Source organism: Dendrobates tinctorius, unplaced genomic scaffold (assembly GCF_039654945.1).
Source record: "Dendrobates tinctorius isolate UK_male_01 unplaced genomic scaffold, ASM3965494v1 ptg000162l, whole genome shotgun sequence".
Taxonomy (NCBI): domain Eukaryota; kingdom Metazoa; phylum Chordata; class Amphibia; order Anura; family Dendrobatidae; genus Dendrobates; species Dendrobates tinctorius.
Window position 1 is genome coordinate 5,689,585 of NW_027361829.1, and position 16,250 is coordinate 5,705,834.

Sequence of the window (16,250 nt, forward strand, 5' to 3'; positions counted from 1 at the left end):
GGCCTGTAACAAATTCAGCTGTTGCTCAGGACTAAGGTGTTCCGCCATGCTCCATTCAATTTTACTAAAGAAATTTTGTGCTGGTCTGTTGAGGTCGGCCGCCAGCCGGTCAAGGAGTTGGTCGACAGAGTGGAAGCGGTGTTCCATGTGGGTAAAACCGTGTTCCATGAGTTAAAACCGCTTTCCACTCTGACAGCGACTTGAGGCTGGCATGAAAGGCCTCTCTCAAGTGCATGAACTCAGGCAAGACAGGTCTGCCCGAGGCCCTCTGCCGCTGGTGGGTAGTGCCTGTATAACCAGTGACAGAGACCTGGGACAGGGGAACACCTGATTGACCAGCTTCCTGGTCACCAGCTGTCCGTGTTGCTGACCTGCAAGTTGCTTCCTGGCTGTTGGATGGCTGGGACGGGTCCAAGGTCGATTGATGAAGGACCGCTCCAGGGACAGGTTGCAGGGTGCTGCTCCAGGTGCTGTGGAAAGAAAAGTAAAACATTACTATCATGCATTTACAAGAAGCAACAGCTGTGGAATAGAAAAGCACAGGTTATAAAAAAAATATATATATAATACTTACGCTCTAGTGGCAAGGACCGGTCTTAGGAATGCCAACTCTTGATGATAGCGGTACTTTGTTCAGGTCCTTGCCGCTGAACTACTGCGAACCTGTCCCTCAGCACGCACATCAGTGTTGAAGCGGTCCTTTATCGAGCGCCAACGTGTGCGGATTTTGTTCACTGTTGAAAAAACAAAGAAAAAACATTATACAATGCACAGATGGCAACATCTGTATCATCACACACACCTGAGTGAACTTGGCAAACATTCAATGCAGCATCACAAAAGAATTCAATACACAATGCAGTCACTGTTGATCCTGAGGTCACTGGTGTGTTTCCTACAAGAATATATCTTGCAAGAAACACACCAGTATCATCAGCAGCAAGAGTAAAAGCATGATCAATACAGCATTACAATACACAATGCAGTCACTGTTGATCCTGAGGACAGTGGTGTGTTTACTGCAAGAATATATCTTGCAAGAAACACACCAGTATCATCAGCAGCAAGAGTAAAAGCATGATCAATACAGCATTACAATACAGTCACTGTTGATCCTGAGGAAACTGGTGTGTTTACTGCAAGAATATATCTTGCAAGAAACACACCAGTATCATCAGCAGCAAGAGTTAAAGCATGATCAATGCAGCATTACAATACACAATGCAGTCACTGTTGTTCCTGAGGACACTGATATGTTTCCTGATAGAATATATCTCTCAGGAAACACAACAGTATCCTCAGGAACAAGAGTCAATGCGGCATCACACAGCAGGGAAATACTAAATGCCTTTTTGGAAGCTGCAGAGGCGCTGTCCAAGCCCTCCATCAACGCTGCGACCACCTCATTCCAGAGCTGCCAGGTCACCACAATGTCCTTGTACTGCTGGTCATGGCTGTCCCACAACGGGACACGGTCCTGGACAAGGCAGATCAGGTGCTCGTTTTCGAGATAGATGTCTTCATCCCGTTGTGGAACCTAGAAAAAAAAAATATTATATTCTTGGAAATTGAGGAGAATGAAATAGAAAAAAAACATAAGAAGAAAGATATAGAAGATGAAAAACAGGAGAGAAATAAAGGAATAGAAAAGAAAAAGTAAAAAAAAGGGACATTCAAAGACTGGATACTTACATTGCGTCTCCTCGCCGCGACTTGGCTAGGCTGCTCCCGCTGTTCCGACTCACTTGCCAGGTCCGATGCTGAGGTCTGTAAAAGAACACAAATTATTACCCATTTGTAGATGCAGCTATACTTACACAAAGGCAGCAAATTCCTCACCTCACGCTCTGCTTGGGCCAGTTCTTCTTGGGATGGCAAATATTCGGATCCAGAAGACATGCTGTAATTAAAAAAAAACCATTAGTACATAATAAATTTTAAAGGACAGGCACACATATATAGATTTTAGAATACTCACATTTTAGCTGCTGAAGCTGTTATCCACAGTTGTGTCTTATCTCTTGCTGGGTGGGTGTATTCTCTCTTCCAGGGCTTCTTATCTCTTGCAGACAGTCTGTAGAGTAAGTGGTCTGGCACTACAGACCCCTTCTTTTATGTACACTCCTCCAAAACAATGTTGCTTGTTTAGGGGGTGGATTAAAACAGGTGTCTAGACATTGTTTACTCTGAAATTGCATGCGCTCACAAAGCGCTGATGTGCGCACTTTACAGCGCACGTCAGCGACCCCATAGACTATAATGCTATTTTTTTGCGCAATGCGTGCGCACACGCGCATGCGATTGTTTAACGATATTGGGTGGAACAAAAAATGCAACATGTAGCATCCGGCGCGTCTGGTCACACAGCTGGAAAATGCGCAGTGCACGAAAATGCTGAGGCATGCGTGCAATAGCTAGACACTGTGCCCGCCATTTTAAAGATAGGGGACCATTGCACGTGCGACTGATAGCACACGATGTGCTGCGTGATAAAACACTAGTGTGAAACCAGCCTAAATCAGACATTTAGGAAATGTTATTTATTAAGTATTTTTTGTGACATATCTCTCTGATTTAAGGGCATAACAATTAAAAGTTTGAAAATTGCAAAATTTTTAAAATTTTCGCCATATCTCAGTTTTTTTCATAAATAAACGCAAGTCATATCGAAGAAATTTTACCACTAACATGAAGTAAAATATGTCACGAAAAAAACAGTCTCAGAATCAACAGGATCCTTTAAAGGGTTCCAGAGATATAACCTCAAAGTGACAATGGTCAGAATTGTAAAAATTGGCCTGGTCATTAAGCTGCAAATTGGCTCCATCACTAAGGGGTTAATCGTTGAAAGTCTGGAGACATCTCTTCGTCTGTGGCTGCACAGTTCTTCTTTGTGAAAAAAGATGGAGGTCTATGTCCCTGTTTAGATTTCTGGGAATTAAATCAAATTACCTTCCAAGATACATACCCTCTTCCTCTGTTTCCTGATCTGTTCAGCTAGGTTGTGGGAGCTAAGGTATTTTCCAAGTTGGATTTAAGGGGAAGCTTACAATGTAGTTAGAATCAGAGAAGGGAATGTGTTGTGAATTCTCTCTCTGGCTTCCCTCTGGTGATTACTGAAGGTAGTGGAGCTGGTCAGATTGACAGAGGGGTTGCAAGTTCTCTTTCTGGACTCCCTTTGGTGGGTACTGGAGGTAGTGGAGCTGATCTGATTGACAGAGGCTTGCCACCTGATAATGAGGAAGACGATTGGAGATCTGGGGTTTCTGATTGGGATTTAAGACAGCTGACTCCCTCTATCCCTACTGGTGATTTTCTTCCTGTACCTTCAGAGGTGTGATGTCTCCTGCTCTTTCCCTGCATGGTTCAGCTAAGTGGTTCATTTGCTATACTGTTTGCATTTGATCTGGTTTTGTCTGTCTCTGCTTTGTGCGGGTCAGCCAGCTCCGGCTGGGGCTGTGCTGAATTACCACCCATATGTTACTGCATGTGCCAGTTTGTTTTGTCCCCGTTATATTGGTCTCCTTTTGCTTTGCTTTCAGAATGTACCAGAGTGCTGATATAGTGGGGGCGAAGTCATGCAACTTCAGTGTGTTTTGTGCATCAGACGTGTTGGACTTTTTGCAGGTTTTTTTTTGCGTGATTGCAGACAGTGTCTTTCCTTTCCTGTCCTGTCTAATCAGTGTGGGTCCCATCGTTTGCTCAGTCTATTTTTCTGCCTGCATTTGCTTTTTCATCTTGTCTCACCGACAATATATGTTTGGGGGCTATCTATTCTTTTGGGGACTGCTTCGGGGCAGTTTAGATTTCCCCTTTCTTGCTTTAGGCTTAGTTAGCTCTCCAGCTGTGCCGAGGCATCTAGGATCATTGTAGGCACACTCTACGGCTACTGCTAGTTGTGTGGACAGGATCAGGGATCTGCACCCACTTAGTTACCAACCTCTCTGGTTTTCTGTGGCTTAGCTTGGGCCTGCTATCCTCCTCGGTGCCCAATCATAACAGGGATTAATGGAAGATGGCATTCAGTACCCCTGAAAGATGGCCAATTTGAGCGTCTGGTCATGCCTTTTGGTCTGACTAATGCACCTGCCGTCTTTCAGCATTTCATCAATGGTATTTTCCATCATTTGGTGGGTAGGTTTGTGGTGGTCTATCTAGATGATATTTTGATTTACACTCCTGATTTGGAGACACATCAGGGGTATGTTAGACAGGTGCTGCAAATATTAAGGCTAAGTGCACACGTACCGGAACTCTCGCGGAAATTACCGCGAGAATTCCGGAATTCCAGTCCGCGGGAAAATCGCATTTTAAATTCCCTCGATTTTCCCGCGGAAAAACTAGCATTTTGCAAGCGTAATTAGCTTGCAGAATTGCTAGCGTTTTCCAAGCGATCTGTAGCATCGCTTGGAAAACTGATTGACAGGTTGGTCACACTCGTCAAACATAGTGTTTGACGAGTGTGACCAACTTTTTACTACTGAGGCCGCCTATGCGGCATCAGTAGTAAAAGATAGAATGTAAAAAAATAAAAAATGGTGTTATTCTTACCTTCCGACGTCCCGCGCATCCGTTCCCAGTAATCCTTTGCGAAAATGCCCGCGATTACGTCAGTTCTCGCGGGATCGCGATGTCTCGCGGTAATTCGTGATGACCGCGAGACTTCGCGATCCCGCGAGAACGGACGCCATCGCGGGCATTTTCGCAAAGGACTACTGGGAACGAGAGCGTGAAGAGAAGCGGGAAGGCTGCGTGGGACGTCGGAGGGTGAGAATAACAATATTTTTTATTTTTAAATTCTATTTTTTACAGGGATATGGTACCCAAAGCCCGGAGGACAGTCTCCTCTCCTCCGGACCGTGGGTACCATCCGCAATTGTTCTGCTTACTTTCCGCATGCTGTGCACAGCCACATGCGGGAAGTAAGCAGAACAATGCATTCCTATGGGTGCGGGATCGCCGCGATTCCGCAAATTAATGAGCATGCTGCGGTTTTTACCGCGAAGCGATTCCGCTGCGGTAAAAACCGCAGCATTAGCACAGCATTGCGGAATCCCATAGAAATGCATGGGATGCTTATTTTTCGCGTTTTCGCGGCAAAATCGCGCGGTTAAAACCGCCGCGGAAACGCAAAAAAAACGCCACATGTGAACTCAGCCTAAGAGATAGCAAATTATATAGCAAACTAGAAAAATGTGTTTTGCCATCCAGGAGGTGCTGTTTTTGGGGTACCTGTTGTCATCTTCAGGTTTTCAGATGGATCTGGCGAAGATTTATGCTGTCCTTGATTGGGAACGTCCTGAGTAGAGTTGAGCGAAACGGGTCGGTCAAATTCAAAAGTCGCCGACTTTCGCTAAAGTCGAGTTTCACCGATCAAAACCCAACCATAGCGTGAGGTCGGCCATGAGGTTGCCGACTCGAGCGACAAAGTCACGTTTCCAATAATGCTTCCAGCGCCTTTTCTCAGCCAATGATCAAGGACGCACACTGTGGGCAACGCGATGACATGGCGAGCGGCCACCACCAACTTAGTGATTGTAGTGATTGGCTGGCTTTGTGTGGCATCACAGTGGCTATAAAAGCCGCCATCTTACTTCTGCCTATCTTAGCATAGGGAGAGGTTGCTGCTGCTGCTCGTTCTCAATAGGGAGTGTTTAAGCAGGAAAAAAAAACTGTGCTTCTGCTGATAGCGATTTTCACTGTACAACACAACACTTAGTGTGCAGTGACAGGGGAGTATATTTTTGTGTGCAGCAGCTCTGGTGGTTATTAGTCTGCCTTATAAGGCTACCTGATAGCTGCATTGCTGTTTGCACACTGCTGTGCAGACAGCTTTTTTCAAAGCAAAAATAATTATATTCCTTTTGTCTGCACAGTTACTGAGCGTTCATTTTTTCACACTTTTGTGTGCAGCAGCGCTGGTGGTTATTAGGCTGCCTTATAAGGGTACCTGATAGCTGCTCTGCTGTGTGCACACTGCTGTGCAGACTGCTTTTTTCAAAGCAAAAATGCTTGTATTCCTTTTTTCTGCACAGTTAGCGAGCGTTCATTTTTTCACACACTGTATAGAGGTGTACTCTCCTCACATACTACCGTGTACCGGCTGGTATCAAGGAAAAATACATGCTATCTGTGTGTGACTCTGTAAAAAGATAGACGGAGATTTTCATTTTTCCATACATACACCGTATAGAGCTGTCCGCTTGTCAAACAGTATACTATATCTGCTGTTTGATCATGGTCAAATCTATACAGAGACAGCGTGTGTGTGACTCCGTTAAAACATAGACGGAGATTTAAAATTTTTCCATACATACACCATATCGAGCTGTCTGCTTGTCAAACAGTATCCTATATCTGCTGTTTGATTACGGTCAAATCTATACAGAGAGAGCGTGTGTGTGTGAGTCCGTAAAAAAATAGATGGAGATTTAAAATTTTCCATGCATACACCGTATAGAGCTGTACACTCCTCCCACACAACCGTGTACTGGCTGGTATCACTGACAAATACATGCTATCTGTGTGTGACTCTGTAAAAAGATAGACGGAGATTTTCATTTTTCCATACATACACCGTATAGAGCTGTCCGCTTGTCAAACAGTATACTATATCTGCTGTTTGATCACGGTCAAATCTATACAGAGACATCGTGTATGTGACTCCGTTAAAACATAGACAGAGATTTAAAATTTTTCCATACATACACCATATCGAGCTGTCTGCTTGTCAAACAGTATCCTATATCTGCTGTTTGATTACGGTCAAATCTATACAGAGAGAGCGTGTGTGTGTGAGTCCGTAAAAAAATAGATGGAGATTTAAAATTTTCCATACATACACCGTATAGAGCTGTACGTTCCTCCCACACAACCGTGTACTGGCTGGTATCACTGACAAATACATGCTATCTGTGTGTGACTCTGTAAAAAGATAGACGGAGATTTTCATTTTCCCATACATACACTGTATAGAGCTGTCCGCTTGTCAAACAATATCATATATCTGCTGTTTGATACAGTCAAATCTATACAGAGACAGCATGTGTGTGACCGTTAAAAAATAGACGGAAAATTCAAATTTTCCATACATACACCATATCGAGCTGTCTGCTTGTCAAACAGTATCCTATATCTGCTGTTTAATGACGGTCAAATCTATAGAGACAGCATCTGTGTGTGACTATGGAAAAAAATAGACATAGATTTTCATTTTTCCATACCTACATCATATAGAGCTGTACGCTCCTCACACACTACCATGCACCGGCTGGTATTATGGACAAATACATGCTATCTGTGTTTAACTCCGTAAAAAAATAGACGGAGATTTAAAATTGTCCATACATACACCATACACAGCTGTCTGCTTCTCAAATACAAAGACAGACATTTCCATTTTTGCATACATCGTATAGAGCTGTCTGCTTCTCTAACAGTAACGTATATCTCCTGTTCGCTTTATGGTCACATCTATACTGAGTCATTGTGTGTGTGTGAGACTCCGTAAATACATATACGGACATTTCCATTTCTCCATACACCATATTGAGCCGTCCGCTTCTCAAACAGTATCGTATATCTGCTGTTCGCATTACGGTCACATCTATACAGACACAGCGTGTGTGTGTAAGACTCCAGAAATACATATACGGACATTTCCATTTTTCATTACACCGTATAGAGCTGTCCGCTTCTCATACAGTACCGTATATCTGCTGGTTGTATTACGGTGAAATACATACTGCCAGAGCATCTGTGTGTGACTCCTGAAACAAAAATGCGGAGATTGACAGTTTCACCAAAAACATATACAGCTGTACACTTCTGATACACTACTGTATATCTGCTGGTTGGATTACGGTCAAATACATACTGGGACTGTGTCTGTGAGTAACAAAATATATACAAAGATTTAAATTTTTCCTTACACCTTAAACAGCTGTACACTGCTCATACAGTACCATATCTCTGCTAGTATTTTTGGTACATTTTCCCAAACATGAGGAGGTATGGTGGAAGAGGCCGCGTACGTGGGTGTGGGGGCGCAGCTGGTACTGATGGTGGAGGTGGTGCATTTCTGGTTATGGCAAAAGCACAATAGCAGCTAGGGCAGGAGGTGTTGAGCCTGTGACATCGTCTGGTACAAGAAGGCCTTTACGGTTCCCTTTTCTGGGAGTAGGTAAACTGCTTTTAAAGCCAGAGCATCAGGAACAGGTTTTGGCTTACATTGCCGAAACAGCCTCCAGCTCTTTTGCCTCCTCTTCTGAAGTTTCAAGTACTGCAAGCACAGAGTCGTCAGTGAAGGCTTCTGGTCAGGAACAACACCTTTCCTTCTGTCCTTCACCCACACCAAAAGTGAAGGATGCCGCAGCACACACTTCAGATTACACCATGGAGCTCTTTTCACATACCATGCCAGGGTTATCAAGTCAAATCCTGAATTTCCCAGTGTAAGATGAATCTGACATGGAGTACACTGATGCACAGCCACTGCTAGATGATTCTGCTGGTACATTCACCCACAGCACTACATTCCCCTCGCACTCTACAGAGCCAGAATCTGACTCTGATGAAACTCAGGTGCCCCTTCCTGCATACTATACCACCTTACACGGGTACACAGAGGAAGGTGCAGATGACATTGAAGAAGAGGTGATGGATGACACAGTTGTTGACCCGGATTGGCATCCATTGGGGGAAAGAGGGTGCCGCTGGCAATAACTCATAAGAGGTGAAGGATCCACAGCAGGCATCGACATCGCAGCAGCGGTTATCTGGCAGGGCCATAGCTGTACTAAAACTAGCTAAAAAAACAAAAAGAGTTGCACGACAGCTTGGCCAGACGGTCAAATTTGCACAACGTGCAAGCCCTGAAAATTTATACCATAGTAGGAAGAGTGCAGTGTGGCACTTTTTTGACCAAAATCCTATTGATGAAAGGTTATCTGTAAAGGTAATCTGTAAGAAGTATAGAAGGGCCATCAGCCAAGGTAAAAATTTCTGAAATTTAAACACCAGTTGCATGCTTAGACATTTAACCACCATGCACTTGCAAACGTGGATGGACTACAAAACCTCAGGTAGCACATGTGCACCTGCTCCAACTGAAGGTAGCCAGCCACGCTCCATTGCTTCCCCCACTGAAAGGCCACCGATAAGCACCCCACCAGCACAGCACCAGCAAGAAATGTTGAGGTGTTGTCGCAAGGCCAAAGCAGTCAGAGAATCACAACGTTTTTGCAAAAAAAGACTGAATCTAGGCCATCACCGACACCACCATCACCTTAATGTCCACTGCTATTTCCACCCTATGCAGCTCTCAAGTCCAGCTCACCTTACCCAACTCTCTGTGTAGGACAAGAAAGTACTCATCCTCTCATCCGTGTATACTGGCTTTGAACGGCTACATAACCAAACTGATCTCATTAGAGATGATGCCCTTCTGTTCGTTTGAAAGCGAAGCTTTCTGAGAGCTCATGGCCTACGCTGTCCCATGCTATGACCTACCCAGTCAGCACTTCTTTTCTCGAAAAGCCATCCCTACCCTCCACCTGCATGTGAAAGACTGCATTGTCCATGCACTCAAACAATCAGTGAGTGGAAAGGTGCACCTCACAACAGATGCATGGGCCAGTAGGCATGGCCAGGGCAGTTACGTGTCCATCACTGCGCACTGGGATAAGGTGGTGGATGCTGACTCCAAAGGGGACAATGGCGGAGGAACAGTGATGCCTAGTCCACGGTATAGGAAACAGTTGGCTGTAGGCGTTTGACCCTCCTCCTCCTCCAGAAGCGAAAGCTCGTCGACAGAGCGCAGTCGCACGAGCACTTCATCCGCAGCTGCCAGTGTTGCACACGAGGTGTCCCACTATCGAACAGCTAGTGGTAAGCTGCAGCAGGCTGTTTTAAAGATGATGTATTTGGGTGACAAAAGACACACTGCGGAGGTACTGGCTGATTACTTGCATCGACAAATTGAGTCATGGCTGGGCAGTCTACATCTTGAGCCAGGCAAGGTAGTCAGTGATAACGGCAGGAATTTTGTGGCAGCCATAGCCCTTGCAAAACTCACACACATACCTTGATTGGCTCACACCTCAAACTTGGTGGTGCAGTGCTTCCTAAATAATTATCCGGAGATAACAGCCCTGCTCAATAAGGTGCGAAGACTGTGCTCGCACATCCGTCACTTGCCTGTACACTCCAGTCGTATACAGAAGCTCCACCTCCCCAAGCATTGCCTAATCATAGATGTTACAACAAGGTGGAACTCCACCATGCACATGGTTGAGAGGCTGTGCAAACAGAGGCAGGCTATAATGCATTTGTGGGAGGATACATGGGCAGGCAGTTTGAGGCAAGACATGGAATTGTCGGGTGTGCAGTGGTCAAAGCTGAAAGACCTCTGTAAAGTCCTTCAGTGTTTTGAGGAATGCACACGGCTGGTAAGCGCAGACAATGCCATCATAAGCATGAGCATACCACATATGCGCCTGCTAATGCAAACTTTGATGCACAATAAGGATCAAGCGTCTGCAGCAGAGGAGGAAGATGAGGAGGGAAGCCTTGATGATATTCAGCCATTGTCGGCGAGGGCAACTGACCTGGATGAGGTGGAGGAAGAAGAGGAAGAGGAGGAGGATGATGAGGGGGATGATTATTTTGGGGAGGAGGATGCTTCTCAGGGGCCAAGAGATAATGTTGGCATGCCAAGGTCAGCTACAGGGTTTGTGCGTGAATGGAGGGATGTTCATTTCCATGAAAGTGCTCCTCCAGTATGTATGTAGTATGTATGTATGTTGTATGAATGTAGTATATATGTAGTATGTATGTAGTAGGTATGTTGTATGAATGTTGTATATATGTAGTATGTATGTATGTTGTATGAATGTTGTTTATATGTAGTATGTATGTATGCTGTATGAATGTAGTATATATGTAGTATGCATATAGTAATTATGTATGTTGTATGAATGTAGTATGTATGAATTATGTATGTAGTATGTATGTTGTAAGAATGTAGTATATTTGAAGTATGTATATAGTAAGTAGTATGTATGTAAGTTGTATGAATGTTGTATATATGTAGTATGTATGTAGTATGTATGTTTGTTGTATGAATGTTGCATATATGTAGTATGTATGCATGCTGTATGAATGTAGTATATATGTAGTATGTATGTATGTTGTATGAATGTAGTATATATGAAGTATGTATGTAGTATATATGTTGTATGAATGTTGTATATATGTAGTACGTATGTAGTATGTATCTATGTATGTAGTATGTATGTAGTTTTTTTTTACATTCAACACATTAGCCAGATGATGGGACTACTACTGTCCCATCATTGGCTAATGTGTCAATCACTGTCATTGTAGCAGGCACAGCCCGATGGGACTTGTAGTCCCATCGGACTATGCCTGCACACACACACAACCCCCGGCAGACCCGCACAGACCTCCGGCAGCCAGCACAGACCCCCGGCAGTCTGCACAGACCCCCGGCAGCCGGCACAGACCCCCGGCAGGCCGGCACAGACCCCCAGCAGTCCGCACTGACCCCCGGCAGCCGGCACAGACCCCCGGCAGCCGGCACAGACCCCCGACAGGCCCATACAGACCGCCGGCAGGACCGCACAGACCCCCGCAGTCCGCACAGACCCCCGGCACCTGGCACAGACCCCCGGCAGGCCTGTACAGACCCCCGGCAGGCCCTCACAGACCCCTGGCAGCCCGCACTGACCCTCGGCAGTCCACACAGACCCCGGGCAGTTCGCACGGACCCCCAGCAGGCTCATACAGACCCCCCGGCAGGCCCGCACAGACCCCCAGCAGGCCCGCACAGACCCCGCCCGCACACACAGACACGCACTGTGTCCGCCCATGCACCGCCCACACTCTTCCCCCCTCCCGAACAGGATGTGCAAGTACAGAAAGCGGTTTTTTTTATTCCGATACTTCTGTCCCATTGACTTGAATGGGACTTCCGGTATCGGAATCGGCGATACCCGATACTTTTTGGGTATCGGCTGATCCAATCCGATCCAATATTTCTCAATATCGGATGGTATCGCTCAATACTAGTGATTATGCCTTGAGGATCCTAAAAAGGGACCCTCGCATTACCAAAATGATGAAGGATGACGTCTACTGGTTGGCCAGCATCCTGGATCCATGCTATAAAGGCAAATTACAAAACATCATGCCACAGGAGAACCTAGAGATAATATTGGCGAACAAACAAGCAACTCTGGTAAACTGTTTGTTGGAGGCAATCCCAGCACACAGCACTGGTGCTGGTTCTCCCATGAGCCGTAGAGGCCAAATTGGAAGAGGTGTTCGTGGTGCACACAGCCAAAGTGGCGTTGGAGACAGGGGTTTCATGACCATATTGTGGACTGATTTTTCAACTACCGCTCACACGACTGCTAATACAGAATCGATTGCAAGTGACAGGAGACAGCAGTTGTCAACTGTGGTTACAAATTACTTCTCCCAAATCGATGTTCTCCCTCACAGCTTATTCCCCTTTGACTATTGGGCCTGTAAACTGGACACCTGGCCTGAATTGGCACAATATGCATTACAGGAGCTCGCTTGCCATGCTGCTAGTGTGTTATCTGAAAGAGTCTTCAGTGCTGCTGGATCAATCCTCACAGAAAAAAGGACCCGTCTGTCGACCCAAAATGTTGATGATCTAACCTTCATTAAAATGAACCATGCATGGGTTTCAAAGTATTTTGTCCCACCTTCCCCTGATGACACTAAGGTGGCAATAAAAATGTCTCGCTTTTGTCCTCCTCTTCCTCATACTTCTCCACTTCCTCCATTTGCAGCGGCTAAATGTACAGCCTAAACATTAACATATGCCATTTTTTCAACCACCCTAACTGGGATGCCCCCCCCCATGGCCAGGGTCACCCCCGGCACACCCGGACAAGTGCCGTTGCCCTGAACAGGTGGATGGGCCCACTCTTGGGCGACAGCACTGGCACAGGGCCCCTCGTAGTACAATAAAGTGTCTCTGACGGTGGGGGGGCCCACTTGCCGTCAGACACACTGGCATACTATGAGGGGCCCTGTGCCAGTACCGCCACCCACGAGTGTGCCCCCCTGCTTGCTCAGGGCCCAAGCACTTTCAAGACTTACCTCTCCCTGCTCCACCGCTGTGTAGTCTGGCCAGTTAAATCTTTCACAGGGACGGGCATTACAACTTTGCTGAATTGATCGATGATGGTTAAAACGTATCTATGGCCAGTCCTGCTGGGCTCTACCTTCAGATGATCAATGGCTACCATTTGTAATGGACGTCGACTCACAATCGGATGCAGGGGTGCTTTATGATCAGCTTTCACAGTTTTCCTAGTCACAGACGTGTGACATTCCTGACACCTTTTTTCAATGTCTCCTCTCGTGGCAATCTATTAGAATCGCCTACGGCCTGTGGCTTCTGTCTTTTGCACTCCCAAGTGAACAGGCAGATCATGATAGGCAGTGAGGACCATGTTTACATCTCTCGCTGTCACCAGAATTGGACCATGTTTGCATCTCTCGCTGTCACCAGAATTTGATGGAGACGAGTAACGGGTGATGGGATCCACGCTACTGCGATACAGCAACCCTTTATTCACAAAGAACCGTTTTCGCAGTCTCCACAGACAAATTCATTGAGGGTCAGCATCGCCTCTGCGAATTCTCCCAGGAGTTTTTCCCGTGATTAGTAATTTCCAAAATTTCAGCAATCACTCAACTTTGCTTCTTGACTTTTATCCATCTAGTTTCCTGTAGCGGAGAGTCTGTACTGGCTTACTGACACAGAAATATATACGAATATTTAAAAGTATGACAACACTGTATACTGATGTACACTTCGAATACATTTCCCTGTTTCTAATTCTTGGATTCTGGTGTAATCCATACTGAGCCTGTGACAGTTTGTGTCAGACTCTGCAAAACTATAAGGAGATTTAAAATGACACCAACACTGTATGCAACTGTACGCTTGTAATATATTACCCTTTTTGGACTTTTTATATGCTTGTCTAATCCATACTGAGCCTGGGAGTGTATTTTTCTGACTCCCGAAATATAGACGGATATTTCCAATTACCCCTTGACTGGATACACCTTGTATCTGAAGATACAGTACCTTTTTTCAACTTGCTTGAGTACAGTTAAATCCATAATGACTGAGTGAGCGGGTGTGGTTGACTCATGATATCCAGTGGTTGGAATAAATAATGGAAACACATGGAAACATCAACAAATCTTTGGTTAATATGGTGTAGGTCCACCTTGTCCGGTGATTACTGCCTCGATTATCCGAGGTATGGATTCATACAAGGTGTGAATTGTTCCCAAAGGAATTGTAGCCCATTCTTCAGTTAAAATATCAAACAGTTCTTTGAGCGACAATGGTGGCGGAAATCGACGTATAACTTGAATCAAAAAAATCTTCCATAAATGATCAATAATGTGGAGGTCTGGGGACTGTTGGGGACATATGAGATGCTCAACTTCATTACAGTGTTACTCATGCCATGCTTTAACGATTCGAGCTGTATGAATTGGTACATTATCATCCTGAAAGATGGCGTTCCCCTCCGGGAACAGGGCTTGATCCACATGATGCACTTGGTTGCCCAAAATGCCTAAATAATCACGACTGTTACTTCTTCAATTAAGGGATATCATTGGCCCGGCGTATGTCCACGAAATATCACCCCAGATCATCACAGAACATCCGCCATGTTTTACTGTTGGGATAAGGCAGTCTGGATTGAATGCTTCTTTAGGCTATTTCCAAACGTACACTCGGCCGGATGTCGTAAATAGGGTAAACGATGATTCGTCTGAGAACATGAAATGTTTTCACAGCTCAAGAGACATTTTCTGTAGGTTTCTACACCACTCTAAATGCATGGAAACATTTGTCATTGAGAGAAGCGTTTTTACAATTGCAGCGATTCCGTGGAATCCAGATTTGTGCAGCTCGCGACAAACTTTTTTCGTGGAAACTGTGTTCTGTAGGTGTTCATTCAGCTCTGCATTGTTTTTCCGAGCAGTGGTCTTGCGATCCTCTATCCAAATTTGCTTTACAGTCCGACAGTAACTCTCTCAGTCAACTTCGACTTTCAGCCGGACCTGTGCTTTGCTACGGACATTTTTCCTTCTCTTTCAAACGCAGTCATTACTTTGGAGACAGTACCGCTTGACACGCCAAGCATACAGTCACTTTCTGTTACACTAGCGCCTGCCATACCAGCATCAACAATTTGGGCTCTTTGAAATTCAGAGAGGTATGCAATTGGTATAAGTTTTTCCTCAATGTTCTTAGAATTATGCAAAACAAACATACATGCACATATCACATAACACAAATAATTATCTACAAAACATTAACATATGGCACGGTTTGCATGTCTGTAACATGTTTGAAGATTATTATGTCAACACGTTAGGTGTTTGGTTGCATTATTTTGTCCAACCCCTGTATATACGGAGTGTGTATAAAAGCCCTCCCCGCAGACCGCCATTTTTCTTCTGCCAATCTTTACAGTAGGGAGAGGTTGCTGACGCTGTTTATGATCTGGGAGACACTTAGGCCTGTAAACAGAACTTGTTATGTGCTTGCGCTGAACGCAATTGTTGTGTTCTGTTAGTGTGCAGTGACCGGGGAGGATTTCTGGTGTGCAGCAGCGCTAGTTATTAGGCTGCCTGCCAGTGACACAGAGGATTTTCTTGTGTGCAGCAGCGCTGATTATTAGCCTGCCTTATTGCAGTATTGCTGTGTGAACACTGCTGTGCAGACTGCTTTTTACACAGCACTCCTACTTTTATTCTGTTTTCCTGCAGTTCATTATTTCACACACCATATAGAGCTGTGCGCTCCTCACACACTACCGTGTACCGGATGGTATCATGTATAAATACATGCTGACTATCTGTATGAGACTACGGAAATATATTGGAAGATTAACATTTTCTACTACACTATATACACCTGGTATTTGATGATACAGTACCTTTCTTCTAAATTTTTGCTAACCGTATAATACATACTGAGTGAGCGTGTGTGGTTTACTCATTCAATATACACGGAGAAAAACATTTTACCCTATACTCTATACACCTTCTATCTTGTGATACAGTACCTTTGTTTGACATTTTGTATTACAGTAAAATCCATACTGGGTGACTGTCTGAGGGTGACTACGGAAATATATACGGAGATTTAAATTGTA